Raw genomic sequence first — 15,790 nt, forward strand, 5'->3', positions numbered from 1 at the left:
CATGTTTCACACTCAAATGTGTGTATATGAGAAGCAACTTAGAAAGCATATAAGTGAACTTAAGTAACATTCAAGATTCCAGCTGAGTAGAAAAGTCAAATATCTATGGAACCTGTTTGGGAAACTCTTTTTGTTTAAAAAAGAAAAAAAATTAAAATTACATTCACCTAGTTCCTTGGGGGAACAAAGTTGAAAGCAATTCCTATTGAACAAAATGAAATATAAGTCCATCCCAGGTCAAGTGCAAAGTTAACTCAGCACTCTCAGTGATGTTTTCTTACAACTTTACACTTTGTATTTTGAAAAATATCAGGCCTAGAGAAAAGTTGACAGAATATCCAGAGAAGTTTTGAAAATATTCAGGAAAACAGAAGATTGGGAACTAATTCGTATGAAGAAAAAGCCCTATAAAATTTATTAATATATATATTTTTTTCCATAGTGGTGTTATTCAAAATAACCAAAAGATGAACTGGAATTGACATGGATGTCCCTCAACAGATGAGTTGCCAAACCAACCACAGATGATCTGTAACACAGAACACTACTCAGCAATAAAAAGGAGTAACAATTTATTGATAAACACACTATCTTGGGAAAATATCCAGGGAATGATGCTGAAAGAAAAAAGCCAGTGCCAAGAGGGTGCATAATGTATGGTCTTCTTTATATAACATTTTCAAGTGACAGAATTGTAGAAATAGTAAGCAAATTAGGGTTTCCTAGGATTAGGAACAGGAGAAAGCACAGATGGGCGGCAAGTGTAGTTATAAAATAGGGAACATGAGTGATTGTTGGTCTGATGGCATCGTTCAATATCTTGAACAATTAACATATCTGGTGGTGGACACATTAATATACAAATGCAATAATGTTGTATATAAATAAATAGACACACACACACACACACACACACACACGGGAAACAAAGAATATTAGATGAATGTTGCTGGGCCATGTGCTCTAGAAGCTTCACCCAAGTGAGTGAGCATGACTACAATGAACTCATGTCATGGGCCCTTCTAAACTATCAGGGGGAAAAAAGATAATACAGATTAGTTTGATGGGTTGTATCAACATCAATATCCTGATTGTTGCACCATTATTTTGTCACGTGTATCACTGAGTAAAAATGAGTAAAAGTAGGACTTCTCTTTATTTTTTTTCCAATTTTTTATTATGTTAAAATACAAATAGTATAAAATTTACCATCTCAATGATTCTAGATATATATATCAATGGTGATAGATATACATGTTCATTTTTACAAATGTACAAAAACTCTACAAATATATGTGCTCTGCTTATGCATTTAAAATTAACCAAACTCCATTTAAAGAAAAGCAGGATATTATGGACTAAATGTTTGTGTTCCCTCAACCCTCAAATTTATATGTTGAAATCCTAAGCCCTGATATGATGGTATATTTTAGTTAGCTTCTTTGTTCCTGTGACCAAAAGATCTGACAAGAACAATGTATGGGAGGAAAAGTTTATTTTGGCTCACAGTTTCAGAGGTTTAGTGCAAAGCTGACTGACTCTATAGTTCTGGGCCCAAGGTGAGGCAGAACATCATGGTAGAATAGCATAATAAAGGAAAGCAACTCAGGAGATAATACCCAAGAATCAGAGAAAGAGCTCTGCTCACTAGGGACATAATAGTACACCACAGTGACTTACTTCCTCCAGCCATACCCTGCCTGCCTACTCTTACTGTCCAGTTAATCCATATCAGTGGATTAACCCATTGATTAGGCCACACCCCATAATCTAATCATTTCACCTCTGAAAATGCTTGCATTGTCTCACATATGAGCTTTTGGAGGACACCTCATATATAAACCATAATATGGTTTTAGGAGTTGGGCTTTGGGATGTCCTTTAGGTCATGAAGTTAGAGCCCTCATGAATGAAATCAGTACCTCTATAAAAAGTGAACCCAGAGAGCTCTGTTAGCCCTCTCACCATGTGAGAAAATAGCCCTCTATAAACCAGGAATCAGGGCTCCAACAAATCTGGCATCTTCTTCTTGAACTTCCCAGGCTTCAGAACTGTGAGAAATAAATGTTTGCTGTTTTAGCCACCCAGGCTATGGTATATCTGTTATAGCAGCCTGAACTAAGGCACAGGAGAAAATCTGGTGAAGAGAAAAGAGAAGAAAGAGGAAAGAATAAAAAATTATAGAGAATGCTTATAGGGGCTGGGCATGTAGCTCAGTTGCAGAGTGCTTGTCTAGCATGTGTAAGGTTTTGGGTTCTATCCCTAATACCACATACACAAAGGCATAAAACCCTGTGGAGCTTTTTGTTTGTTTGTTTGTTTTCCTTTAAACAAAGAGCCTGAAGCTTAGTTTGCTGATTTTTTAAAATAAAACAATAGAGAAAACATAGGGTGGTGCTAACAGGACTGTGCGAGGTAGGTGACCCAAGGCAGAGAAGAAGTTATTCTGTCCTCTCTCAAAGGCAAGAGGTAAGTGGAAGGGAGGGGAGTGTGTTGAGTTAATGAGTACTTCCTTCCTTTCTTTCATTTGAGGAGTAGCTAAGGACCCTTTACAGTCTATTTTCTTCTTCTTCTCTAGTATCAGTGCTGTCAATATTTTTTTAAAAAATATTTTTAGTTGTCGATGGACACAATGCCTTTATTTTGTTTAGTTTTATATGATGCTGAGGATCAAACCTAGGGCCTCACACATGCTAGGCAAGTGATCTACCACTGATCTACCACCCAGCCCAGTGCTGTCAATATTTTAAGATGTTAATATTTGAATATTTTAGATTAATGTTAATACTTTAAGATGTGATATATAAGATATTTTTCAGCAACAATAATAGTAGTATGGATATGAATTTTGCCTCTACCAATTCAGTTCAGTATTGTAAGACCAAAGTAACAGTGAATGCAAAGGCACTACACAATATTCCCACTTGGAGGGGTGCGTGGCTCTTTTTCTCCTCAGCTAACTTTAGTTAGGAGGCTTATTTGCTCCAGGATAGGGGCTTGGTTTGCCTACTCTGTGTTAACAGGTTTCATTCACTGTGGTCAGGAAGCCCCTTCCTCAAATTAGAACTTCTGACTTCCAGGCCAACCTTCATTCATGCTATTTATACTGCACACTTGCTTCCTGTCTGGACCAATTGGTCCCAGTTCCTTCAGGTCAGATATGTTCTGCTGCCTCCCAAGTCCTGGCTTGTTTAACTGTTGAAGCCATTGAGCCAGTCTTTGTTGAGCCTCTGGAACTTCATCTCTCTCAATGGTTATTGCAAAAGTTTACTAATTTCCTGGTCTCTTAACTGTGGCTATCTATCTTTGGAATAAAGCCATCCACACATTTGATATTTATGGGATACTTGTTAGGTCCTGACATTTACACACCATTTCCTCCTTGAGCAGATCCAACTGGACCACATTTGTTAAGGTCATCTTATGATCAGCCCAGGGGCCAATTCAGAGTTTTAATCCTCTTAACTAGAAGTTAAGCTACAAACCAGGAATACAGTACTGATTTCGTAGCCATGGTCTCTGCCCTTGTGGTGTTTATGGTCTAATGTGAAACCTGTTCTAAGAAGGACCAGGTTTTCTTTGCTAATGTGTGACCTGTGCATAGGAAATGTGATGTGTGTGTGTGTGTGTGTGTGTGTGTGTGTGTTGGTAAGTAAGGATCAGGACTGGAAACAGAATCAGAAATGTTTAGGTAAGAGATGATAGTATTTTGACTGGGTGGCAGCTATGGAAATGGCAAAAAGTGATCATTTTAATGTAGAGCACACAGGATGGACTGATGGATTGTCTATGGGGTATGAGACAGAGACGAATCAATGATGACCCCTATGGCTTTGACCTGAACCAGAGTGAGGAGTAGGGCTATTTATTTATCTATTTTGTAAGGACTGAATCCAAGGGCACTCTTCCACTTAACTACATCCTCAATCCTGTTTTATTTTTAATTTTTAATTGTTGGGTACTGAGGATTGAACTCAGGGGTACTCAACCACCATGCCACATCCCCAGTCCTGTTTTGTATTTTATTTAGAGACAGAGTCTCACTGAGTTGCTTAGGGCATTGCTGTTGCTGAGGCTGGCTTTGAACTTGCAATCCTCTTGCCTCAGCCTCCCAAGATGTTGGTATTACAGGCATGTGCCACGGTGCCTGGCTTATTTTTTATTTTGAGACAGGATGGGGATAAATTGGCCAGTCTGGCCTTGAACATTTCTTGAAATCTTCCTGCCTCAGTCTCCTGAGTTGCTGGCATTACAACAGGACTATTTATGAGAGTAAGAGAGGGGATGCATGTATGGGAATCAGGAGTTCAGATTTTGCACTGTTACCTTGGATTTTCCCATTGAATAAATCAAATGGAGATGTTGAGAAGGCAACTAAATACCCGAGTTCAGAATTCAGGGGCAAGGTCCAGGCTAGAGACAAACTTTTGAAAATCATCAGTGTAGTACATTTAAAGAGATGGGACTGGATGATAACACTTTTAGAAAGAGTCTCAGAAGGGAAGAGGTCCAAGGAAAAGTCAACATTTAGATCCTGGGAGGAGAAGGAAGGCCCAGGGCAGGTGACCTGGAGGGAAAAGCCAATGAAGTTGGAGGTTAACCATCAGTGCTCCTCCTCAGAGCCAACACGGTGTCTCAGAGAGGAGGAGCAATCTCCTGGGTCATGAACTATTGAGCAATGACGTAAGAAGAAAGCCACTGCTCTGGCCGTAAGCTGACCTTGAGAAATGTAACCTGATTGTATCTGGTTGAGGAAGAGATCATCATCTCTTTTGAGAAGTATTACTATAAATGGAGTTTAGAAGTGGGGGGTTGATGAGGATGTGGGTCAAGCAAGAATTTTTTAAAATGAGAAATATTATAGTATGCTTGTAAATTGTTGGAAATAATCCAGGGAAGAGAGAAATCAGAGGATGCAGGCTGGAAAGGGAGATTACTACAGGATGAAAGTCCTTGAGTAGTTGAAGGAATGGAATCCAGCTCACTGAGGGAGCAGGCCAGTTCATCTGGGATGACAGAGAAAGTAGAGTGATAGATAAGCTGGTAGATTGTGGTGGTGGGAAGAGGAAGATGTTTTCTTATGAGGGCTTCAATATTCTCAGTAAAATAAGAAGCAAAGTCATGCTGAATTCAAGGAGAGGAAGAAGGTATTGAAGATTTGAGGACAGAGGAAGAGAAGCAAAACAAGTCTCTTGGAGGGTGGCAGAGTGAGCTTACAGGACAAACAGTAGGTCTGCAGAGCATCACTAAGGGCCCGTTGAGGATTACTGTCACACGTATAAATCGAGCTCAGTCATGATTGTAGATGGTGAAACATGTAAGGCCAATAGACTGGAAATTCTGGTGGGGTCATTTGGTTACTGGAACCAAGATTCTAAAGGCGATGAGTTGGAAAGATAGGGATTAGTGATTAGAGAGGAAGGCTTGAAATTGTGATGGGAGAGGTTAGAGCAGTTATTACTGTGACTCCTTCAGGATCTCCAACTTCCAAACCCAAGCTTGGATTTCTTATGGAGACTAATGTAAATAGGATTGTGAGGTCCTCATGGTCTCCCCTTAAGGGAGTCCTTACTGAAATCAAGGCTCAGTTGTTAATCAAATGATTAGTACCTGGATTAGCTGCTAAACATCCAGTGATCCTAAGATGTTTGCTTATTTTCATTGTACCTTTATAAAAGAAAAGAGAATAAATATAAAGGAATAATAATCTTATGATTTTTGGTGAAAATGACACATATTCATTATGAGACAAGCATTGACAAGAGGATGGCTCCCGAGGGTGAGATAGCCCTCACTCATCTCTTCTCCATGCAAGCCTTCCTGAGCTTAGATACAACCCCAGGACAGAGAGGTGGGGGAGACCCTCAGATGATCAGTGAAACTTCAGTTCAATTTCAGAAAATTCTGCTCTGGCATGCTTGAGTTATGGGGCTAAGAGGTGTAGCCCTGTTTTTTTTTTTTTTTTGTCTCACTAAATGTAAAATAACATTTCATAATCCATAACACTTTCTTTTTCCTCTTCTGCAAGCTCAAACCCAATAAACAAATCAACAACAAACAACAAACAAACAACCCCCCCCCCACCACCAGCAGAAACAACAATCAAATACAGAAAACAAAATAAAAGGGCTAGTTCTCTTCAGGGCAGCTGTGAAGAGGGGTGTAGGGGCTGAACCTCTCTCTGGAATCCCAGCACCTGCAGGGAGAGGAGGGAGGCTCTGCTGTATCACCCAGGAGCTAAAACCATGAATCTCTGGGTGGGTTTTGCTGTCACTTTGAAATAGTGTGAGCTTTCCTGCTCCATCAGAATCCTGCTGAGGAGGAAATTGAAGGTGTATGGTAGAATCCTCTATTGGAGGCTCCTGCCGGGTCACAGGAAATGGCAAGTTTGTGGGAAAGCATGATTACATTAAGGGAATTTACTTTGGATTTTTATTTCCAATTTCTCTGAGGTCTGAATCAGGTGACTGTTTGGGACTCTGCTCTGCATACAGGTTCATTTGATAGTATTTTTTCCTCATTAATTTGAAATTTGCCAGCTGCAAATTTTATCTGTGAAAACTAAATTCTCATTTCAGGCACCGATATAGAAAACATGGCTTTAAATTATAACCTTAGATTATGATGACATATAAAACACCTGCAAGTATGAATTGGAATCTTTAGAAGTTTAGAAAAAAAGTAATAAATCTGTCTGTATTAATAGATTGAGCAGAAAATGAGAGCACATGCTGTAGTTTGTAGACCAGTATTCTGTCACAACAATTTTGGAACATTTGGTTCTCGTTCTGTCACACATTCTTAAGAGTAGTTGTGCAATTGCTTCCAAGATGTTGGCTGTATTAGACAAACTTTATGTTAGTGTTCTTTACTAGCCAAAAGGAATCTACTTTTATGTGTTGGTGGTGGGGTAATATTTCTCCAAACAAACTTTTGCTTTTTTATCTTTTGAAAACCAATTGAGAATTAAAGACTTGATAGACTTTCCGCAGGAGTGGAAGGTGGCTCCCTTTCACCTGTAGCACAAAGTGGTAGTTCAGAATAGAGACTCTGGAGCCAGGCCACCACCTGGCTCTGCTTCCTGGCTCTGCTGCTTGCTGTTATGTGACCTTGGGCAAATTACCTAACTTCTCTATGCGTCATTTTCTAATCTGTAAAAATGAGGATAGTAGAACTGCTTCAGGATTTAATGAGTAAAAATTTGTAATTTATGAAGCTTGTGCTAAGTACTATATTAGGACTTACTTAAAAAGAAATTCAACCAAATGATTTTCTAATGATATGGTCTTTTCAGAAAATTGAGACTTTTTTTTTTGGAAATGTACCAGGGTAGATCCAACATATGACATTAGTGACAGTTTAGTAGGAATTTGTTTAGTTGTCTGCTAATCAACAGAATCTGGAGACATGCCTCTATGAGTCATTGAGCAGGTCCATACCTGGCAGGGAGGAGGGGGGGGGTTCCTTGTGATAGACACAGCCTGCGTAAATCATAGAGATTTTCTGCAAAAATTTTTTATGCAAGTAAGATAAAGCACATCTTTATTTTAGCCCTCTGTTTATAATTCTTTTTGAATTGATCAGAACAAATGATCAAGATACCATCTTGGACTAAAAGGAAGCTGGTATATGAACAAATATTATAACTCAAAAAGAGTCCCACATTTTGAGAACAATGAAAGAAAAGGATCCACCCCTTTAGTAATTAGCTAATGTTATGAATGGTGATATGAGCCTGTAGGTCCAACTACTCCAAAGGCCGAGGCAGGAGGATTGCCAGTTTGAGGATTGTGGGGACAACAAAGCCATACCCTGTCTAAAAAAAACGGAGGGGGGGAAGACAGGAGGATTTTTGAGGAGCTTTTCCAGATAAACAAAAATTTAAGTTTATTTTAAACTCTATGCTTCAGATACCTGGATTTCTGTCTGCTAATAATATTGGTTGTTCTGTCTGCTAATAATTTTTGTTTGTTTGTTTTTGTTTTTTTGCAGTAAAAAACAAAAACCCTGGGGGGGATTGAACCCCAGGGGTGCTCTACCACTGAGGTACATCCTCAGCCCATTTTTAAAATTTTATTTTGAGACAGGGCTTCAGTGAGTTGCCCAGGCTGGCCTGGAACTTAATGATCTTCCTACCTCAGGCTTCCAAGTTGCTGGGATTACAGACATGCTCCACTGTGCTCAGCTAGGATTTCTACTAACAATATTATCAGTTTAATGATGGGCTGGGGGTGTGGTTCAGCGGTAGAGCTCATGCTTAGAATACCAGAGGTTCCAAGTTCAAACCTCAGCCTTTGAAAACCAAATTAGTTTTGTACACACTAATATAAATTTCTGTGCTTTCCCATGTCATCTACTAAAACTACTCCTGAATTTTAAAAAAGCCATTTAATTTTGCCAATATGCAAAGCTTTTGGTGACAGGTAGTATAACCAGGTTATTGAGGGCTTGAGTTCCAAGGTAGGCAAAAGTAGGTTTGAATCCTGGTCCTCCCACTTAATAGCATATACTCTCGGTAAGTTATAAGACTTCCCTTTATAATAGGGTTTATAGTGCTGAGTCCATATGTATACAATATTTTGTATCCTGCCTGGTATAGAGTTATTTCTTCAAAAGCTGATCATGGATAGTGTGAATGTGGTTCCACAAAGAGCAGTCACTTTATCAGTCTTTAAAGACACTCCTAAATTATCTAGGACTTGACTTCTCTCTCACTCTCTCTCTGAGTGTGTGTGTGTGTGTGTGTGTGTGTGTTATTAGGGACTCAGCCAGTATCAGTGGCACAGGCCTATAATCCCAGCGGCTCTGGAGGCTGACAGAGGAGGACTGCGAGTTTAAAGCCAGACTCAGCAAAAGCAAAGTGCTAAGTAACTCAGTGAGACCTTTCTCTAAATAAAATACAAAATAAAGCTGGGGATGTGGCTCAGTGGTGGAGTGCCCTTGAGTTCAATACCCATTACCAACCAACCAACAAAAAAACCCAAACAACAACAACAACAAAAGTAAACAAATCCAAACCAACCAACCAAACAAAAACCCCACAACCAAACAAACTAGAGATTGAACACAGGGCCTTGCTCATGCTTAGGTAAGTGCTCTACCACTTAACTACTTAATCCAATGGCAGAGTCAGGTTTCTGAAACGCCATTCAGTTCATGGTCATTCACCTGCCTATTTGTACAAGAGTGTCCTATTATATTGTATACCTTTTAATACAAATACGGGGTGTAAACAGAGGATCAAAGTAGTGTTTTCATTACCCTTTCAACTCCTGCAGGTTGCAGTTTACAGGCACGTGCATGCAGGACGTCGCACCGCCCACCTGTTGTTCACCACGCCGCCGACCTTAGGGTGACTCTAGAAATGCGGATCTGGTTCCATTATATGTAATTAATTTATTTAGCTAGCTGGGGAAAGGGCAGGGTAATGCACCCTCAACTGTCAGCAAGGAAGAGAAAAGACTCTGCTAGCGTCCACAGTCAGAATGTACCTTGAGATAACAAGCAGGATTAGAGGTTGGGGAAAAAACAAATAGGGCAGAATTTATGTGTGCGGGGGCGGGGGTGCTGTGCTGGGGCGTAGGCAGAGGGTGTGATGAGTTTATCTGCGGTTTTAGAATTTTTATATCGAGACAGATGAGCCAAATAAAAACTCAGCTCCTCCAGAGCTGGAAAGTCTGAAGGATCTAGTTTGAGGGAGCGAGTCCTGTAGTTCGTAGCGCGTTGCCCGCTCTTCTTCCTACCCTCTGTCCCAACCTGGGCGCTCTGAGCCCGGCCGCACCCGGAGCTCCTTCTTTTCCTTGGCTTCTCCGCCCAGAGGGAGACGCAGGCTTGAGCTGCTCTTGGGGCTCATCCATCAGCCGGGGAGGCTAAGGGGAGGAGAGAGGAGGCGGGAGGCGGGAGGAGGAGTTTCTGGGCGGCCCAGAGCCCCCGGTGGGGACGCAGTGGAGAAGCGCCCTTCCCCCCGCGCGCTGATTGCTGTGGCGTCCTGCCCGACCCCGCCCGCGTGTGTGTGTAAGCGAGAGCGAATGCGCTGGGTCGGCCCGATGGGGGTAATCGAGGGTTTCGGGGACGCCAAGCGGCACTTTCCTCTTCTCAGGGAGTGAGGGAGGGAAGTCGGTGGCTCTCGTGCCGGCCACTTTCCCTGCGTGATTCTCGGAGCTCCCTGCAGGAGGTGAAAGTCCCCGGCGGGTCGGGATGGCGTAGTTGCGCCGCGGCGCAGCAGCTGCCGGAGGAGCTCGCAGCCGCCGAGCGCTGGGCGGGGAAACTTTGCTCTGCTTTCCTCCAATTTGCCGCGGGTGGATCTCCGCTTGACACACCGCCTTGGAGGTACGTGCCGGCTGGTCCGCTCAGCTCTGCAGTGCCAGCCGGGACTCCCTGGCTGTGCAGCTTGCTGGTCACCCGCCGGGCCGCGGGCTCTGCAGGCTGCGCGTTGCGAGTCCCTGGAGCGCGGGCTGTTGGTGCTTGCTTAGCTGCTGGGGTCGCCTCGGACGGCAGAACCCCTGGACTTGGGAGGGCGGCCTTGGTCTGACGGTGTTTATACTCGGAGGAGCCAGGACCTGAGGTGCGTGGGAAGCGGCCGTCACCGGTGGCCAGAGCTCTGGGCGATGCGCAGTGCTGGGGAGGAATTCTCCAAGCCCGCTTTCACTCTTCCTTTTTGTGGTTCCTTCTGACCTCTGTGGGGTGCGCAGGCCACTTCCCTCCCTACGCGTGACAGCGTCAGTGGGAAAGGTTTGTTGTGGGTTTGCACTCAATTGCTGTGGCAGAGGCCGCGTCTCCAGGACTCACGCATCCACGCGACCCGCGCTCCTAGCCGGCCGCACCCCGAGGGTGCTCCTCGGGTTGTGCCGTGCGCTGCTGCTGCAGCCCCAGCGGAGTACTCATCCGCATTAACTTGGCGGCTCTTCCCGATTTATTTTGAAGGCTCTCTTAAGTGTGTTAACTTGGTTCGGACAAACTTGGAAATCTTGGGCTATTGCTAGAAGAATCAGATTTGTTCTTATTAGGGCACTTTCCAGAATCACATAGTGTAGGGGAACCGGCATGTCAAGCAAGCATGCCCTACCTTGGCAGAATAGAACCCTATGGATTTGGGGTCCATACAGAAAGCTAGGACAGTAAAATCGTCCCTTTTCCTTAGCTGTGAAATGAGAATAACAGTACTGGTCCCCCAAATGTTGCTGTGAGGATTGAACGATTTTTTGTGTGCAAGGTGCTAGAGCAGTGCCTGGCGCCAGGGAAGCGTTGCCAGGTGTTAGCAGTGCTTGTCCCAGCATTGCCGTGACACAGCGGTGAGGGTAAGGGGGACTATAGGAGTGACAGATTGAGACGCGGAGCCAGGAGTTTTCTGAGTTCCATCTTCACTAGATGAAGTGGTAGGTTTGGGAGGATAGAAGTCTTCACAAAACAGATCAAGATCTTGTCATCTTCCTGAAAGGGTATTTCATACTGCAGTTACTTCAGTGTGAATTCACCTGTATCTTTTCGGTAGTAATAACTGATGTTTATTGAGCCCTTCCTATGTACCAGAAATTTTGTGTTCATACTGACCTGGTGGCACTTAAGCATCACATCAACTCTATGGTAAAAACACTATTAATAGTCCCACTTTGCAGATAAGACAGTAGAGGGTAAGTTACTTGCCCAAGATCATGCACAACTTTCCATTAGTTCTAACTCCTCAACTAGCTTGATCAGCTGGGCAGAGAGCAGTCAGATTTGTGTGTGGTGAATAGATGACCTTCTCTCATCACCCAGCTTCCCATCTGAGTTCAACACATCTTTTGATACTTAGATAACATATCTGTGATTAATTTAGGTGAAAAAAATATATATGTATGTATATATAAATTTTCAGTTCCTCTGAAACTGGTTCCAAATAATTATAAATAGAACTGACTTGTGTTAATATGGATCTTTATTCTTAATTTCTTTTATTAATTTTCCAGACATTGTTGATCACCGTTACTTGGCTTCCTTAGGAAACAGCTTGAGGCTGGCACAGGAGGTAGGGAAATAATTCTTACCCCCTTAAGGGCTATTAAAATGGAATTGATTTCATGCCATTGTGTCAGTCAAAGGATGTTGCTCTGTTTCTTGGTGTTCTCTGCTTTTGGCTTTAATTCTACATTGTTTAGTGTTTCAAAGCTTCAGCATATTTTTTGCCCTTTAGTTTGTCTTTGTCATTTGTCAGCGTTAATTTTTCCTGTTGTGATGGAATCTGACCATTATATGGCAGCTTTGCTTAACAACTGTTGATTCGGCTCATGTTTTTAAATATAAAATCACCTACTTAACTTTTGAACACCAGAACTTCAAAGGCAATCCCTGGGGAATTCATTGTTATTTTTAATATTAACCAATAGGGGGAGCACAAAATACTATTAATGTCTATAAATCATACAAACCAGTTTGGAAGGTGTTAAACATACATTTTAGAAGAGAAAAATGTTGTGCCTTCTATCAAAATAACCAAGTTGCTTTTTGCATTTGCAATAAAGAACTGTATTTAATTTCAACCCATTAAAATAACAATGATTTTTGAGGACAAGGCCTGTATATTGGATGTGTCAAGAACCCTAGGGTGGCTGGATAGATATTAAATACACACATCCATGTTCTTCTTATTTTTTTTCAATTTGTTTTCTTTAGGAGGTATGCATGTAAAATAATTTTGTGTAGTTTGAATAGTATTTCATGTTATTGAGAAAACTGGTGATCCAGAGAAATCCATCCCGAATCCTCTTGTAACTCTCCTTATTTAACGTTCTCTCTCTCTATACCCACCCTCTCTTTTGTACTGGTGATTGAACCTAGAGGGGCTTAACCACTGAGCCACATATCAAGACCTTTTTTATATTTTATTTAGAGACAGGGTCTCTCTGAGTTGCTTAGGGTCGCGCTAAATTGCTGAGGCTGGCTTTGAACTCACCAACCTCCTTCTTCAGTCTCCCAAGCTGCTGGGATTACAGGCGTGCACCATCATCTTTGCCTGGCTATTTAACTTCTTATATAAAACTGGTTGTAATTAATTGTTCTCAGACTAGTGCACTCACATTTCTGTTATTATTATGTTTCATTAACATCTTTCAAGAGCAAGACAATAGAAGATTGTTCACCCAGTTACAACAATTCTATTACTGTGCATTCTTCAGAGGCATATATTTTAGTATAGGTTGAATATGCTTTATCTGAAATGCTTGGGACTGGAAGTGTTTTGGATTTCTTCAGATTTTGAAATATTTGCACATGTATGATGAGATGACCTGAGAAAATGATCCAAATCTAAACACAAAATTTGTTTCATGTAGACTTTATAGCCAAAAGGTAATTTTATATAGCATTTTTAGTATATTTTTTTGACTTTGACTCATCACATAAGGTCAGATGAATAATTTTCCAACTGTGATGTCATAGTAGTTCTGAAAAAATTTTGAATTTTGGAGCATATTTGATTTTGGATTAGGGATGTTCAATTTATCATATTCAATGTCAGCATAGGTATCTATGATGTGTCTATGGGTGGCCATACCTATAAATACATGTATAAACAATATTTAAGAGTTAACATGCTTGGAAGGTAGATTTGATGGCACATGTCTGTAATCCCAGCAACTCAGGAGGCTGAGGCAGGGGGTTGCAAGTTTGATGCTACCCTGGCAACTTAGTGAGACCCTGTTAAAAAAAAAAAAAAGCCAGGTGGGTGTAGGGGACTGGGGATGTAGCACAGGGGTAAAGCATCCCTGGGTTCTATCCCCAGTATCCTCTCCTACCCCAAGTTAGTCAAACTGACAATTTAAGTTTTCTCTTTTTGCAGTTTTATAGGCCATTTTCCTTTCTTATTTCTTGTGTATCACACAGTTTTGATTTAACTTTACTTCATAAAGTTATGGTTATGTGGATCCTATTTTTAAGTGACTTTCAAATTTAGCCCCTTCTTTCAAAATTTCTACCGTTGTACTTACTACAGGGTAGCATTTATTTGGGATCTCATTAGTCTTCCATGCGCTCATCTAGTTTACTTTCTCCACAAATGTTTATCAACCTCCTACTCACTAATCGGCTTATGGTTTCTGGTTTTAGAGTTCAGCAAATTAACTATACTTATTCATCTTAGCAGGGGGCTAAGATGCCTTAAGGATGCCTAGGGCTTTGTCACCCAAAGCCTTTAAAGATTGACAAAATTGGTTTGCTGGAAGGAAGCTATTGTCCCATTCTTTTTAAGACTCCAAGGAATTAATCTTTCCTTTTTGTATGAAACTTGGTTGTAGCTTGTAAAAGTCAGGTGACTGCTTGCCTGAGAGCCCAGGGAACTCAAAAATGTCCTTTGCAGGTCATTACTGACTTCTTTTAGTATGTAAGGGATGACCAGCTTCCTGGGACATAAATCTGTGAAAGGTTCTGACTTTATATTTTAAGCATAGAAGACAGAATAATTAGAATTTACAGAATGGCTGGGTAAGTTGTAACATAGCTGTAATATTTTTCCTGGACGATTCTGCTCTGTAGTCACTTTGAATTACCAGCTCTTGATAATTCATTATGATATGTATGTTTCTGTCTTTTCATTTCTAATGGATGAAAATTTATAATTATCAAGTTTATTAGTTAAAAGAGGACAGTCTTCTTTTTTGCTCTTAATAATTATTTTAACAGTAGTAATATTGTCATTTTGGTCAGTTCAATGGTAGATTTTCCTTATATTTTCAAATGTTTTTAATTTTTTTAAATTTAAAAAATGTTAGAAAATTTTGTAATGAGTTGGATAAGTGTTTTTAAGGATCTTTAACTTAAAAAGCAATCTCGTATTGCCATTAGGAATGTGGGCAATTTGGAATGTATGAGTGAATCTAGGGTCATATGAAAAGCTAGCCTTTAACAAATAATAGTGAGCCTTTAACGGATTTAGTAAGGGCGTTTATGTCATTGGAAGAAAATTAAATGTACTAAGATGAATGGCAGTAATTTCTGGGGTTCCACATCTTCAGAGTAACACTTGGAATGATAGCACTGTTACTTTGTAGCATTTCATAAAACACAAGCTGTTGCTAATTTGTTCAGTTTCTAGTCAAGATGAAATAAATTAACACCACTTGGAAAGGCTTTACAGAAAGGATCTGGGTCCATTTCCTGGGCTCTGTTCATTTCTAGATTTCTTGTTTTCTATTTTTTTTTGAAATAGCACATTTGCTTGTTAACTGACATTGAGCTTTATTTTCTCTCCTTGCAAAGTCCTTTCTTAAGATTTAGCACAGATTTCCAACCATTCTCCCTCTCCATCTTAGGGACTAGTGATTGATCTCTTGCTCTCTCAGCCAAAATGTGTGCAATATTTTGTGTTTAAAACAACATTGATATAAATTCTGCCTGAGGCAACTCTTGTTTGGACCTTATTCAACATTTTTTATTCTTTAGCTTTCTAGGCTAGAGATGGAGACTTAATAGGTTGACAGTTACCTAAATATGATAGAGACCATATTTTAAATGGAAGGTCTGGAACAGGAGCTCCAGACATATCTGTCCATCCTGACATATCTTTCAGATGATAATAACTGTATAGGTAGAGATAGGTTAATATCTGGTATTGTTTGTGGTGATTCCTTTATGTTGAAATCTCCTAATCTGGAAAGAGCACTCTGAGTGATATGTTGAGTGGAACAAAGTTCATTTTCAAATTTAATGTTAAAGTGTTGCCAGGATAATAATTTAGAATTAAGTCTGAAATGTTAGCCCTATCTTTACTTTAAGAAAAAGGATACCCCAGTACCCCCCCCCCCCCAAAAAAAAAAAA

At 40.7% G+C, this 15,790-nt stretch overlaps 1 protein-coding gene and 1 pseudogene across 4 annotated transcripts in view; one reads left to right on the plus strand and one right to left on the minus strand.

Annotated features, from left to right (window-relative positions):
* LOC107155059 overlaps positions 1–9,853 on the minus strand; it is a 50,007-nt pseudogene extending 40,154 nt beyond the window's left edge.
* A 135-nt stretch (positions 9,854–9,988) lies between these two features.
* Tgfbr3 (transforming growth factor beta receptor 3) overlaps positions 9,989–15,790 on the plus strand; it is a 186,858-nt gene continuing 181,056 nt past the window's right edge. Inside the window, exons 1-2 of one of the 4 annotated variants that reach the window (XM_015500893.2) lie at positions 9,989–10,329; positions 11,949–12,007. The gene's annotated coding sequence lies outside the window, so the exon portion shown is untranslated. Of the gene's footprint in view, positions 10,330–10,363; positions 10,565–11,948; positions 12,008–15,790 lie in introns of those variants that run through there. The other 3 variants (XM_048814463.1, XM_015500894.2, XM_048814464.1) reach the window with 3 other exon arrangements.

The sequence above is a fragment of the Marmota marmota genome, unplaced genomic scaffold (genome assembly GCF_001458135.2).
Source record: "Marmota marmota marmota unplaced genomic scaffold, marMar, whole genome shotgun sequence".
Lineage (NCBI taxonomy): Eukaryota > Metazoa > Chordata > Mammalia > Rodentia > Sciuridae > Marmota > Marmota marmota.